The sequence below is a fragment of the Lissotriton vulgaris genome, chromosome 6 (genome assembly GCF_964263255.1).
Source record: "Lissotriton vulgaris chromosome 6, aLisVul1.2, whole genome shotgun sequence".
NCBI lineage: Eukaryota > Metazoa > Chordata > Amphibia > Caudata > Salamandridae > Lissotriton > Lissotriton vulgaris.
In genome coordinates, this window is record NC_141694.1 from 1,874,384,010 (window position 1) to 1,874,398,238 (window position 14,229).

General features: G+C 43.9%; 1 pseudogene; it reads right to left on the reverse strand.

Annotated features, from left to right (window-relative positions):
• Positions 1-9,360: 9,360 nt before the first annotated feature.
• Positions 9,361-12,143, reverse strand: LOC147709717 (uncharacterized; annotated as a pseudogene).
• Positions 12,144-14,229: the final 2,086 nt, after the last annotated feature.

Consider the following 14,229-nt stretch of genomic DNA (forward strand, 5'->3'; position numbering starts at 1 on the left):
GGGGGAGCAGCCTGTGGATACATTAAGGGCGTTATTATAGGCAAACTCTGCAGACCATAAATGATCAGGCCAGTCACCCTCTTCATCTAACAAATAAAGTCTGAGGTGTTGTTCTAATTCCTGGTTAATGCGTTCAGTCTGACCATCAGTTTGTGGGTGAAAACTAGTGGAGTAACGATGGTCAATATTAAGGCCTTTGATGTAGGCCTTCCAAAATCGTGAGAGGAACTGGGAGCCTCTGTCTGAAATGAGTACCTTTGGAATCCCATGAAGGCGAATTATGTGTTGATTGAAAAGTTGTCTATTGGTAGGGGGGTTATACCCAGACAAAGTTACGGGGACCTGGGTTGTCAATTGAAGTATGGGAAGGGGTTCCAGTAAGCTAAAAATAATAACCAAAAATGTATAAACAATCAAACAGACATAGCTTCAAGCCACATTGTTTTATTCACAATGTGGTAATATCTTGCATATATTTCGCTATTTCACATTCATTAGTCTGTGACTATTTACAGTGCCCCAGAGGTTGGGAAAAGGGGAAAGGGGTGTGGTATGTGTGGGTATTGAGTGAAGGAAAAGGGTTTTTGGTGACAGTAAAATCGACGAATAAGACTTATTCAACAGAGTTACATATTCATGTACACAGAACCGGACCAATAGGTTCATATGTATTGTTTTACAAAAATCATACTCCAAATGTACAGCAAATGAGAACAATGGGGTGTGGAGTTGACAGCAAAGAACAATATGTTGTCGACGTTTCGACCCTCGTACTCGCAGATATAAGTATTAATCTTGCTGTGGGGTCTTCCTCAGGACTGGGGAGTTGGGGACACGTGACCTATTTAGTGTACAAATATACATGTGTTATCACAATGGGAAAGAAATTCATCCTCAATTACTTAAAAATAGCAAAGCACAACCATTTCATGGGAATGACTGACAGTTAACAGAGAGTTTCCCGCCAAGTGGGATTGAACTTATGCAAAAGTTGAGTCACCTAAAGCGCTAATAGTGCATCCAATTAATGTATTTTTGATTGATCCTAAATCGATATCGTGGTGGGGAAAGGGAGCAGTCTGAAAATAGGTCAAAACACACAGGGGCAGACCATCCGCGAAGACATAAGAGCTACTGGTGAATTAAGCACACCTACTAATAACCCCAGACTGGTTATACAGGTCGGGAGTTTCGGAAAACTCACATATCAAATTGGTGATTTTTAAATACTGTAGTTAAATTGGGTCAAAATAGGGGAAGTTGAGACTTACCACATCAGTGGTGTGCACCGGACCCGTTTCGTGGAGGGTTAGTATATAGAATGAATCTGTAATTGAAATGTACAGTTCTTATAGTTCTGAGAGTGCTTCGTATATTAAATGAGAGACTAGCCACATAGTAAAAAAACTCACCGAGATCTCGCTCGGAAGCGCCGTGTATATTGATTGTAAAGGGTCCGATAGGGCGTCAATGGGGCGGTTGCTCTAAATAAATGAAGAGCGAGGGCAGGCATTAAAGACTGATTAAACCGCTAAACAAGTTAGAGCCATGCGCGGAATGGCAGGGGATGAACTTACCCGGCAGCCGTGATCAGTAAACGTCCGGCGTGGGGTAGCATTCACTAGCGCTGTGGCTGTGTGTTGGTTGAAGGGCTGAGTCAAGGGAAAAGAAGTTACAAAAGGCGTTAGAAGTCGGGTGATGGGAGGCGGGCTCGGAGCGTACACTCGGGTTCAGAGGGGTGCTGGTGCTTACCGATCGTGGAATGAATCCGATGCCGATCACTGCTCGCAGATGCAATGGCGAAGCAGAGTTCCGCTTACTCAAATATCACCTTAGCAACAGGTCACGTGATTAAGTGACACAGTGAAAAGACTAGCTCGGTTGCTAGATAGCAAGGGGCCAGGCATTGGTAAAAATACGAGACGCTCTAAGTATAGAGACTACTAAGGATTGCAAATATTTATAAATGCCGTTTGGAACAGTCACGTATGAGTGCACATTATTATTAAAGCTGGGACATTAAGGGTGCCAAGAATTACGTGTGGATGCAGTGTGATACAATAACGGAGCCAATTCGGGCAGATTGTTTTACCACCTCAATGTCAGTTAACGGGACAACACACCTCCCACTGTCGTGGGATTACACCGGGTTAAGAATGACTGTGGTCGCCCGCAGAGCATCACATCTACTAGTCCGCATTAGCTGTTATGTAAACATGCATAGTGGATACTATCTTTAAAAAACACTGTAAAAATATCATAACTCAGACACCCATAAAATTGACATAGTACTACAATCAATGGCGTACCTCACACAAGCGGGTATAGGCCACTTTGGCTCATATTGCGACAGGATTAACCTTTACATCAATAATAATGTATGAAGTGACAAGGTCGATTACTCATTGATTACTCAGTTATAGAATGTCAGGAAATCAAACTTATTGCAACATTGTGGTAATGGCGTACCTCGCACACGCGGGTAAAGGCCATATACACTCTGTTGCTGAAATTAATGCAGCATTATAATGCTGGCGTATTGCCTATATGTGGGTAAAGGCCGTGTGCATTGAACCACCCTTCAAGGTAGAGTGGCCAGTTGGGAGAGTGGACTCTCATGCTCGTTATTTCATATGTGTGGGTACAGGCCGTAGGCAGTCGCATTGAACCAAACATCAGGGTAGAGTGGCCAGTTGGGAGAATGAACTGTCATGTTCGTTGAGCCCAGATTCAATCGAGTTGAAGGTAAATATCCACTTTAGTTCCCGGGTGTTTAGGATGCTGGAGATATTCCCACCCCGTGGGCCCAGTGTAGCTTTCTCGATGACTACCCATTTTAGGCTTTCTGGTGCATGGCCTGCTGATGAGAAGTGGTCGACTAATGGTGCCCCCTGTGTCTTGCATCGGATTCTGCTCATATGCTGGAGTATCCTTACTTTAGCCTTTTGTTGGGTCTGGCCAATATAGATCAATTGACAAGGGCACAAGATGGCGTAAATGATGTTTTCAGAGTTGCAGTTGGTGTGTGACTTGATAACGATTTTTTGTTGTCCGTGTGAAAATTCCTTTGTTTGAATTGTGCTGGCACAAGCTTTGCAGCAGCCACACCTGAAATGGCCCACAATAGGAGGTAGATTCCACAGAGTTGAGATGGTTGGATCCTCCGGTGTTTTTTGAAAAGAGCGTACCACGTGATCTTTGATGCTTCTCGCTTTTTTGAACGCATGTAGTGGCAAGTCAATTTGTTGGATATCATCAGAGATAAGTGCCCAATGGCGGTTTATTATCTTTTTTATTTTATTGCTGGCCGTATTGAATGTGGTGACACAGACAATTTTTTGTTCGGATTTATCTTTGTCGGTTTTTGGGATCAAGAGTTCTTCTCGGGGATAAAACCAAGCTCTTTTACGTGCGCGCTTAATCAGTTGTTTGGGGTAACCTCTGGATAGGAGTCTCTGTTTGAGTTCTTCAGATTCGATGAAATAGTGGTCTTTATTAGAGCAATTCCGACGGATACGCAGGAATTGCCCGAAGGGCAGGTTGTCTCGGAGGGCACGTGGATGGTGACTCTCGTAGTGCAGAAGTGAATTTCTTTCAGCCGGTTTTCGATACAATGTGGTACGTAGTTGACCTGAGTTCTCATAAATAGTGAGATCCAAGAAATTGATCCGATGATTGTCTGATTGGATCGTAAACTTTAGGAATTGGGATTGTTCGTTAAGCCAACCGAAGAACGCCGTTAATTCTTGCAAATCACCGTGCCATATCAGGAGGATGTCATGTATATACCGCATCCAGAGACTGAGATGGTCTCAGAATGGGTTGATCTGATTGAGTACGGTATCTTGCTCAAAGGCTGCCATATACAAGATGGCCACATCAGGAGCAAAGGGAGCCCCCATAGCTACTCCTGACGTTTGAATGTAAAATTTATCCTTGAAAATGAAGAAATTCTGGGTCATAGCTATACGCAGTAGTGCAACAATAAATTCAGTGGGTACTTGAACAGGGGCAGGGCGCTGTTGCAGACAACGTGTAACCACCATTAAGGCTTCCTGCTGGGGGATGCATGTATACAACGATACAACGTCGCAAGTAGCTAGCAGTTGACGATCCGAATTAAAGTTAAGGCCTTCCACAACATTAATGGTGTGCATGGTGTCACGCAAATAAGCTGGAGTGGCTTCTGCAATGGGTTTTAAGAAAAAATCAATGTATTTGCCGAGGGGCTCGAGGATCGAGCCACACCCGGAAACTATGGGGCGACCAGGGGGATTGGTCATTGATTTATGAATCTTTGGTATCGTGTAAATGGTTGCTAAACGTGGGTGTGGTTTGTTCAGGAAATTAAACTCCAGTTCCGATAGAAACCCTTGTTCAAGACCCATTTGGGTTATTTCCAGGATGTCCCGAGCAATGGCCGGTGTGGGATCTGACCGTAATAGTTGATAGCTCGTAGCGTCATTCAATTGACGGAGAATTTCGGATTCATAAGAGGTGACATCCTGTACCACGATGGCACCACCCTTATCTGCTGGTTTAATAACGAGTTGATCATTTTGCGCCAAAGTTTTATTAGTAAGGATACTCCAGCATATGAATTGGTTGTCTGAACTTGCCGTGCTAATATGTTATTGATGCAAGGGACAATTGGCTCCACAATTCTTTTTGCCTGATATTCTTTACCCTCTTTTTCCTTGCTCTCTTCCTACTCTTGAATTCTTCTTGAGTGCACTTTTGGATAGGTACAGGCTTGTACCCTATCAACTGACACATTAGACCTCCTTGATGGTCTTTTAAATTTACTTATATTTGAAATAAAATTTCAGGCCCGGCTGGGCACTGAAAATCTTGTCAATATAGTACTGATTGGAGTCTATATTTGTATTTGTCTTTGTGAAAACTCAATCCTATGGACCACTGTTCTTCATAATATTTTGCTAAAGGTGTCAACCACCACAAGAATGGTATCATAGCCATGGGAAGAAGGTAAATCCACAATCAAATCTAACGAGACTGTGTGCCAAGGATATGGGGGAGTGGGCATAGGTTGTAAAAGCCCTTTGGGAGCCTGCCTGTCCGATTTTCCCCGTGCACAGAGTTCACAACTTAAAACATATTGCCGAACATCACGGCACATATATGGCCACCAGAATTTTCGTTTAAGTAGATCTTCGGTTTTTAAAATGCCCTTGTGACCAGCCAACGGGTTGTCATGACATTCCTGCATTGCTTTTAACTGAAGTTCCTTGGTGGGTAAATACAGAGCGGAGTCTTGGTAAGGAAGACCGTTGCGGATGAAACGTTGTGGGTCTTCTGTGGCCCAAGTCTCCATATCCAGCTCCGACATCAAATTCCGAACATGATGCTCAAAGGGTTCCAATGAAATAGTTCCAATGAATTTGGCATCTGGTATGATTTGTTGATTTTCAATGACTGGAGCTCGATTTTCTGTATCGAGTCTTGAAAGCACATCAGCCTTTCCATTCTTAGATCCCGGACGAAAGGTGATAACAAAGTCAAAGTCAGCAAAGTACAGAAACCAACGTAACTGACGTGGTGTGAGGGTACGAGCAGATCGCAAAAACGTTAGGTTACGGTGATCTGTAAATACCGTTACAGTGTGCTTAGCCCCCATTAAACAATGCCTCCAATCCTTAAAGGCATCCTTAATTGCCAGAAGTTCTTTTTCTGTAATCGTATAGTTGCTTTCTGCCGGGTTGAGTTTACGTGACCGAAAGGCTACCGGATGCAGTTGTCCGGTGTCCTTATGCCTCTGAGAAAGTATCCCTCCGATGGCTAGATCTGAAGCGTCTGTTTCCAAATAAAAGGGCTCAGAAGGATCTGCATGAAGTAACACTGGAGAATGTGTTACAGGCTGGAACAAATCCATTCTGGTCGGAATGGACCAGGCTGGGGATGAAGTGGGTGAGTCAATTAGCTAGAATCTTCGCTAGGTCTTTAAGAACCTAGGGTCGCGGGGTCCTTGCCTGGTTTCAGTAAGTAGACTATGTTGGCTGCATATAGGGAAGCCAGGAGCTTGGAGCAGTCTATCACAGAGCAAAATAAGGCATGTAGGTGCAGGATATGTGTGTCAGCATATCTTTTGAAAAATTCAGCAGGGAGTCCATCCAGGCCCAGTCCCCTCTCATATACAAGTGAGGTTAATGCTTCCCGCACCTCGTCTAGTGAGATGGGGAGTCTAGCGCCAGGTGTTGATCCAGGGACAGAGTAGGTAGTTCAGTGGAGTCCAAAAAGGGACTGATTTGCTGGGGGTTTCCATGTGTTTGGGATGTATAAAGAGTGGAATAATGCGGCGGCTGGCACTCTATGAGCACTCTCCACCATGAATTGCGGGGAGAGATCTCCTGGTGGGAGTAAGTCTCACACCCAATCCACCACAAACTCAACCACGTTTCTCCCCTCTGTCCCTCCAGGGTGGACAATCACACGTACATTGTTACAACAGGACCGGCCTTCCATGTCATCTAGCTTATCTTTAAGGGTGCAGATGCTGTCAAGCAAATCCTGGAGCGTAGCTGTGTGATTGCGAGTTTTGGGTTGCAGGTCGGAAAGCATGAGTTCTGCATCGCAACCTCGATCGTTCAGTTTCTGATGATCAGCCTTTAAAAGTGTAAAGTCTTACACCACTTTATCTACCCTGGTCTCGAGGGATGTGCGAGTCCACTCCAGCACTCAGGTCGAGTGCTGAGAATCTGTGGACTTGTGTCCTGGAGGAGGACCTCTCCCCAGCATCCCAAGGTGCCCACACCTGTTGGGCAGTAGAACACAGGTGGCCCATCACCAGCTGCTGTGCGTTGGGCATCAGAGGCCGGCCAACACAGTATATCAGATCGTGGGGTCTGGACAGAGGGTCCGATGCCAGTGGGGGCTCTGATCAGGCCCGGCCCGATAATATGCGTGACGCGTTATGGATGGTACCTTCCCATGCCAGGCAATTAGCCACGTCACACGTAGGTGCCCTAGCAGTGCTAGAGACCAAACTGTCAGCAATCCCAAGAGGCTCACAGCCTGTAACTTGGACCCAGACAGTTCATGTGCCCCCGCAGGCCGAACATGTGGGATAGTTTGACGTAGCCCAACTCCCTCCCGCCCAGCCTGATCCATATGCGAATGAGAAGGAGGTAAATAAACGGCTTAGGCCCGATATGACTATTTTGTTGCTCCCTCACTACGGCCTTCTTTGGGGTGTAACAGCAGTTGGAGCAATGCGGGGGTCCCTCAAGAACAATCCATGCTGCAGCACAGTGAATGGCCCCAACGTTCCATCAGGCTTGTCCCTGCTTCTCTATCAGTCCAAACAGGGGTCCCCAGTTATTGACCTGCCTCAGGGTTTGGGAATGTGAGAGTAGTTAGGGTGAGGCTTGGACCTGATCCTGTCCCTAAGCCTTCCTGACACCATGGACCCGCTGGAGAGGCACCCGATACAGGGTTAAATGGTACCAAGAGCTCGCTGGAGTTCAGGTAGACGAGGGGGGGAAGCAGCCTGGGACCGAAGTAACACTTGTGCAGCCTCCTCCTGGCTGTGCCTAGTGGCACGCAGTTCAGGGCAGGTAAAGGCACCCCGCTGTGCAGACCCAATGCCTGGTCACACTGCAAATCACTTCCCCCATGCCAGCAGTATCGCTTTACTGAGGGGGGCCTGGGTCCAATTGTCCCCCAGGGCCTCAGTCCAGCCCCTCGCACGCTCTGCACTGAGGCACTGTCCAGACTCCCCTCACCCGCCACAGAAGGGTTCTGGGACCAGCAGGCAGTGGGTACGGTCACTGTCCCACAGCTGCAATGGCTCCACAGAGCTTCCGGTCCGCTCAGGACCTGCCACCTACCAGCAGGCCGCCCAAATGCTGCATCTATTCATGACCCTCCAAGGTAGCGGGTTCGGCAGTGCCCTCAGACTTTTCCACGGCTGGCTGCACCAAGGCAGCAACCTCTTGGAGCTACAGTCCCTTGCCATCTAATGCAGTGTGGTGGTGATATTTCAGCCGATCTGCAGAATCCGCTGTGTGTTCTCCTGCTTCCTGGCCCCTCCGCTTGAGGCCGGGTTAATTAGGTGGTGTGCGGGGGACCCGGGGGATCGTAGATGTGTGGTCCAGGTGGCAAGCTCCCGTCCCTCGTAGGATGCACCCAGGGTTCCAAAGGCTTCAGAACATCCGTGTTCCCAGAAAATCTGCCGCAAGGATCAGCAGGGGCTAGGTAGTGCCTGCCGAGCCCGCTGTGTTGTATTAGGCAGAAGCAGCACTGCGATGTCCAGGATAAATGGGGGATTGGGCGCAAAGCGGATTGAAGTCGCATCTGCCATCTTAGGCTTCTAGCCACGCCCCCAACAGTCAGATGTCTTCTTGAACAGCAGTGCTCTAAGTCTGTTGCAAGACTCTTAGAGACATTATATCTAATAGATGTATATTGATGGGAGGCACAGTAAATATACTGTGATGTATTTATTGCCATGTGAAACATTTTCTCTGGCTTTATTAATTCTGCAATAAAATAGTACTAATAGTCAATACACTACTTATGAGACAGATATATTTAGGAATGACAATACTTCCAACCAAGATAAAACTTTTAATGGGTTTTGTTTAAATAAAAATTCTAACCTGACGAAATGGTCCTGATGATGATTTTTTCTACTGAACAATTACTGACAAATATTTCTTTAAGAATGTTTTTGAAATGTTCTATAAAAACAATATGGTGAAAACCATTCCCATAGCTGCCAAAGTTTCAGATTGTCATGTGTGACATCTTAAAAATGTGAGTGAAATTATGAGTGACATTTCAACGACTGTGAGTGACACTTTCACACAAGCAAAAATCACGCAATGAAGACAAGGGAAACTTCTAAATAGAAGAAATTACAGCCATTTGAGCAACAAGAAATTCCAAGAACTTCTTGAAACTGTTGCAGAGCACCAGAAATGGAAGGACACTAACCCTATTGCTCCCTCCTGTAACCAGACTGTACTGTAAATAAATGCATAACCATGATTTACACAAGTTAAGTTTTTCAGCAGCAGCATTTTATTAAAGTTCTGTGTACATAAGCTGACACATGCACAGTTGAATACAAAAATACTTACTGGATGCAACAGATTGCATTTACATAAAATAAATAATATTCTTTTAAAGTCCATATGTACATAATATCTAGACCAAGCACAACACCTGCCCAACTTGACAAACCTAAATAAGGGAAACACTAAGACAAGCACAGTCTAGTCAGATAATTTACAGTTTCAAGTATCAGAGGCTGACAGTAATTAGTTACTCACACTAACCTGCATCACCAGGGTTATGGGCACTTATATCGTTAACCAATATAACACACATGTGGATATTTTATCGTGAGCTTCCATGCAACTTGTTGTACTCCCATGTCACAGTGTTTGCCTTCTTTCTCACGTTTTCAGATGGAGAATATTCGTAACATGTTTCACCTTGAGGCCTGTTCATTTGAAACACTAATATAGAAGACAATGTTCTATCAAGCGATAAACTGGGTTGGAATTTGGTTTTATTTTTGCTTACTCTTGAAAACACCCTTTCTCCATCAGCATTGCTGTGGGGCAATGTAAAGATAAGTTGGGCTACTTTAGATAGAAGGGAAAACTTGCTTCTCTGTGTGCCAACAATAGTAAATTCTGTGACAAGGGAATGCCAAATGATATCCATCCTGTAAGCTACAACCTTACCAGTACCACAGTTTACTTTAATAGCAGCCCTTTCTCTTGCATTTGTTGATAGGTCCCGAATGTCAGTGACCTGGTACTTTGCAAATTCTTGCTCTAAGCAAACTAGGTCATACTCTGCAAACTTGAGGTAGGTTGCAAACCGTTCTACTAAGAACAGCACGCTATCAAAACCGTGTTTGTGGTTCTCAAAAAAGTTAAAGAACTGTGCATGCTTAAGCAATTTGTCATTAACTGGAAGGACTTTAAAAGCATACTTTACACCTTTCTGGTGAAAGCTGTGTACTGCTTCATAGAAAGCTTTCTGGGTTCCTGGCTCAATGTCCCCACTTTCTAGCATGTTTCTCAACTTTCCCCGCACAGTGTTGCCAACATACAGACTTGTATCTGGGATCTGGCATTCTTCTGATGTTAAATGAGGCAAACTGGCATCTGGGCTCCCCTTGAACGACTGAATGACATCTACATGAAAGACTCTACTCAAGAGCGCAACAATTAATTCGATCATGGTATCGTACAGGAGGTGAATGTTTGGGTCTTCCCTTTAAAGCAGAAGATTGAAATTAACAAAAGCGGGTAACACAGCCTGAAGAAATAAACAGTAGACCTCAGTCATAGGGTTCTCAAAACTGTGCACAAGTCTCCTTAGCATGACTTTGCTATTTCTGTCACTGTCTGGTGTTGATAGGAAGTATGAACGCAGAGCAGCAAACTGAAGAATCAGTCTATCCAAACATGTAAACATTCCCAACCACCTCACAGAAATACATTTCAGCATCCAGCGGTAATCTGAATCAACAAATTGGCAGAATTCAGCATATACATTCTTACATTTTGAAGAATAGTCAAACCAGAAGTAGACATCTACAAGCAATTCCTCTATCAAAATATTTCAAGCTAGAACAGAAGGCAGAAGCAGCATGGGATGTAGCATTGTGAGCGATGTGGCACCGACAGACCATGAAATACACATTAGAATTCAAAGAGAGTACTCTACTTTTAACAGAGTTATGCTTTTCTGCATTCACTGAGGCACTATCTACAACAAAGCCAATCAGATTTTCCCAAGGAATGGAATGCTTTGTCATAACATTAGATACTGCAGTAAATTATCTTCCGCTGTACTTTCCTTGCTTAAACACATGTCAAGAAATTTGCAGCACCCGAAACCCAGTTTCGTATCGAAAAATTCGTACAGTTATGAGGTTGATTTTTTCAATGCCTTGATCATTGCTGCCATCAACACACAGACTAAAAGCGGAGGATATCATATCAGCCACCAAGTCAGTCAACAACTCTGGTGCAATGGCATCATTTAATACACAGGTTGCTTTTGTTCTCGCACAAGCATAACCCTGCACAATTTTAGAGTATGGGAAGCATGTCCTTATGAGATGGCCCAAATGATCAGCCGCAGCAAAGGGTACATTATGCTCTGCCGAAAATCCTGTGAATTTTATTTCCGCCTCTCTGGTAAGAAGGTCTTTGCTGGAACTCTTCATCGACATGTAGCCAGAGATGGGCTTCATTTTAATCTTTGTGCCTTGAAGAGATGTATGAACTTTACCGCTAATATGTCGTTTCAGATCAAACTCTCCTTGATGCCCACAGGAGACAATCTTATCGCAAATCAAGCAGCAGAAGGAATACGGATCGGTCTTAACAGGAACAATGATCCCTGCAGTTAAAAAGAATTTCCAAAATTAGGATTGTCCCCTACAAGTTTTAACTCATGAGAATTTTAAAATCAAAGCACTAGTGCATACAGTGGTTAGGCTGCTGGTCACAAGCACATACTGACCACGCATTATGCTGTCTGCAGTAGTACAACACAAAAAGTCTGTGCTATACATTATGACATTTGTTGAGGGCTGACTAGACACTGTTTAGAAAAGGACGCCAAGCAATGAATTGAGCATACCGGGACCTCCATTTCACCGACCAAAAATAGAGAAGTCCAGTTCATACTAGTGTACCACCCATGACAGAAAAGTAAACTGTGCAGAAAGAGAAATTGAAATGCCCAGGAACACACAATGTGTGAGAGCCTTTACTGGAATGTTAGTCTCCCAATACCTGATGCACACAGTAGAAAATATACACTCTTCATATAATAAAAAGGAAACAAACATATAAAAACGGTTGGCCTATTAGTCTTCTCAAAGCGGATAACACAAAACCAAGGTTGTAGCATGGTGTAGCAAAAATAACATACAAGGAAATAGATATGCCATTGTCCGCACACTTCAAAGTATATAACCATACTGGACTACCTTTGTATTGCTCTGCTTGCATCCAGGACAGGTCGAGTTTAGTTCGATAGTACAGTGCCACAGATTTCTTCTCGCTAGATTTCCTTTGGCTAGAAGCATCCTTTCCCTTTTTGGAAGTCATAGCTGAGGTGCAGGGCTCACTGTCATCTGTATCAGACATTATTCTGCCAAGACAGGGAAAGGAAAGAAACTCAAATATGCCCAACATGATTCTACATGTATGACCAATGGAGCTAAAGCATGGTTTTGCCTATCCAGGATGCGGTCACAGTGAAGCTGCGGTCCAGCAGGTGCTGCCTCCCAACTGAATCTATGATGCTCCTGAGCTCCCTGTTTTTATTCCACATAAGGACTCAGTTTTGACTGTTCACAAGTATCTGGCATAATTAAAAATCTCTTTTTTCATACAAGTCAGCCAGCCACTAATATGTTCAGACCTTCTGAAATTCTAAATGATGCCCTTTCGTCAATACTGTGTCTATCCCTGAGGTACACAGCCAAAGCCACATTTAAGAGTTTAGTACTCACACTCCGCTGGTGTGTTACTGACTATTCTGCTGTGCAGATCCTGTTCAGTGTAGTGAGTCCTACAAAGATTTCTTGGGTCACTCTAGCCCTGACACTGCAAAGATGGTGGACTTTGAATATCTATAAAAGTGCACACCCCCCAAAAAATTTGAATTTACTTATCCAGATTTATAATGAAGTTTTTAACCATACGTATACAATTCCTGATTGTACTCAATGCAGTATTATAACCCAGAATGCACTATAGCAACGCAAACCAACATTTCAATATGTTGTCAGTCACTAAATTGAATTCAATCAAGCACAACTTAGATCAAGGGAGACATCATGGAATAAACACTGGGTTGAAGGATGAGCTATATTAAGTCTGTGCATTGTTCCCAGCTACTGCTCCTCCAATTCTCAGCTCCCACTGTGCCACAGCTCAAAGGCAAAGAGAGAAAAACACCAGTTAATATGACCATACACCAAATAACACCACAATACCAAGTCAGCTAGCCAGAGAGTATCAACGTTCATTTGCACAGACACAATGTGCTTTAAAGAAAACTCGCCACAGGATTGCTGTGTTATTAAAGTGCTGAGCATCACTGTGATGGCAGACTTACAATCATGGAGTACTCTGCTTGTTTTATTTAGCCAACACACTGCATTATTGGGACTTGTGTTTTTTGTTCACCATACAGAAACAAGCAATATTAAACTTTACCAAAACCAGCCATGCTTAGGGGTAGACAAGCAGGTGCACTCAAACTATTGAAAAGTCTGCGTCTACATAAGAGTACAATGCAATTCTGTAGGCCCTCTCTTCTCACAATTAAGCATTTATAGACATATCCTTCTGTACCTTATCAAAGAAGACATTATACACACGTTTCAGCATAAAAATGTTGTCTCTGCAGAACTTTAACAAGGGCAAGTATAGGGTCTGGTTGCAATAGCAGGGTAGCCTGTAACATGATTTAGTATAGCCTTAGGACACACTTGACGGAGCAGATAGTTGCTTCTTTTTACACGTTTGCAGGATAGCAGGCCTTAGGACACTTATAGAAACCATGTGACCTCCACCTCTTTAGCTCAGGTGCCATGCACAGAAATTGGACAAGTAAGGAAAGGATTTTTCAGTGTGAAATGCAGTAAGTCACAGCTAACCTCAAAATACACAGTTCTGATCAAAAACCATGCATTTCATGATCTTTTGTGAAAAAGGTCAGTAGACAAAACACTCATGTTGCTGCATGATTCCCTTATTCTGAAGTTATGTTCTTGCATGAAAAATCCTGGGTACACAAATTTAGCCCCAACAATGATATCATTTCTACAAAGCAGCCTCAAGGGGATGTCAAGGGTCTGTCAAAGGCTGTTCTTTCACAGACAAACCACACAGGAGCAGAATGCTGCTAAGTCCAAATGCCCCTCTCAGAACCCCCCGCAAGGTATACCGTATACTCCTTTGCAGGTAAGTACTAAGGGGGGAAAGGGGTTGGGCTTAAGAAGAGACTGCTCCAAAACTTTGCCTGTTCAGCTTCGTCCGTTCTTCTTCTTCTGCTGGCGCAGGTTAAAAACATGTACTAACTTAAATCTTATTGCTTACATTAAACTTAGTTTATGTTAGACACATGAATAACTTATCTTACCAGAAAATAGTTTGGAGCTTGCCTCTCTTCTTGCTTCTCTTAATAGTTTGCTTTTTACCAAAAGAAGCCTTCACTCTAATC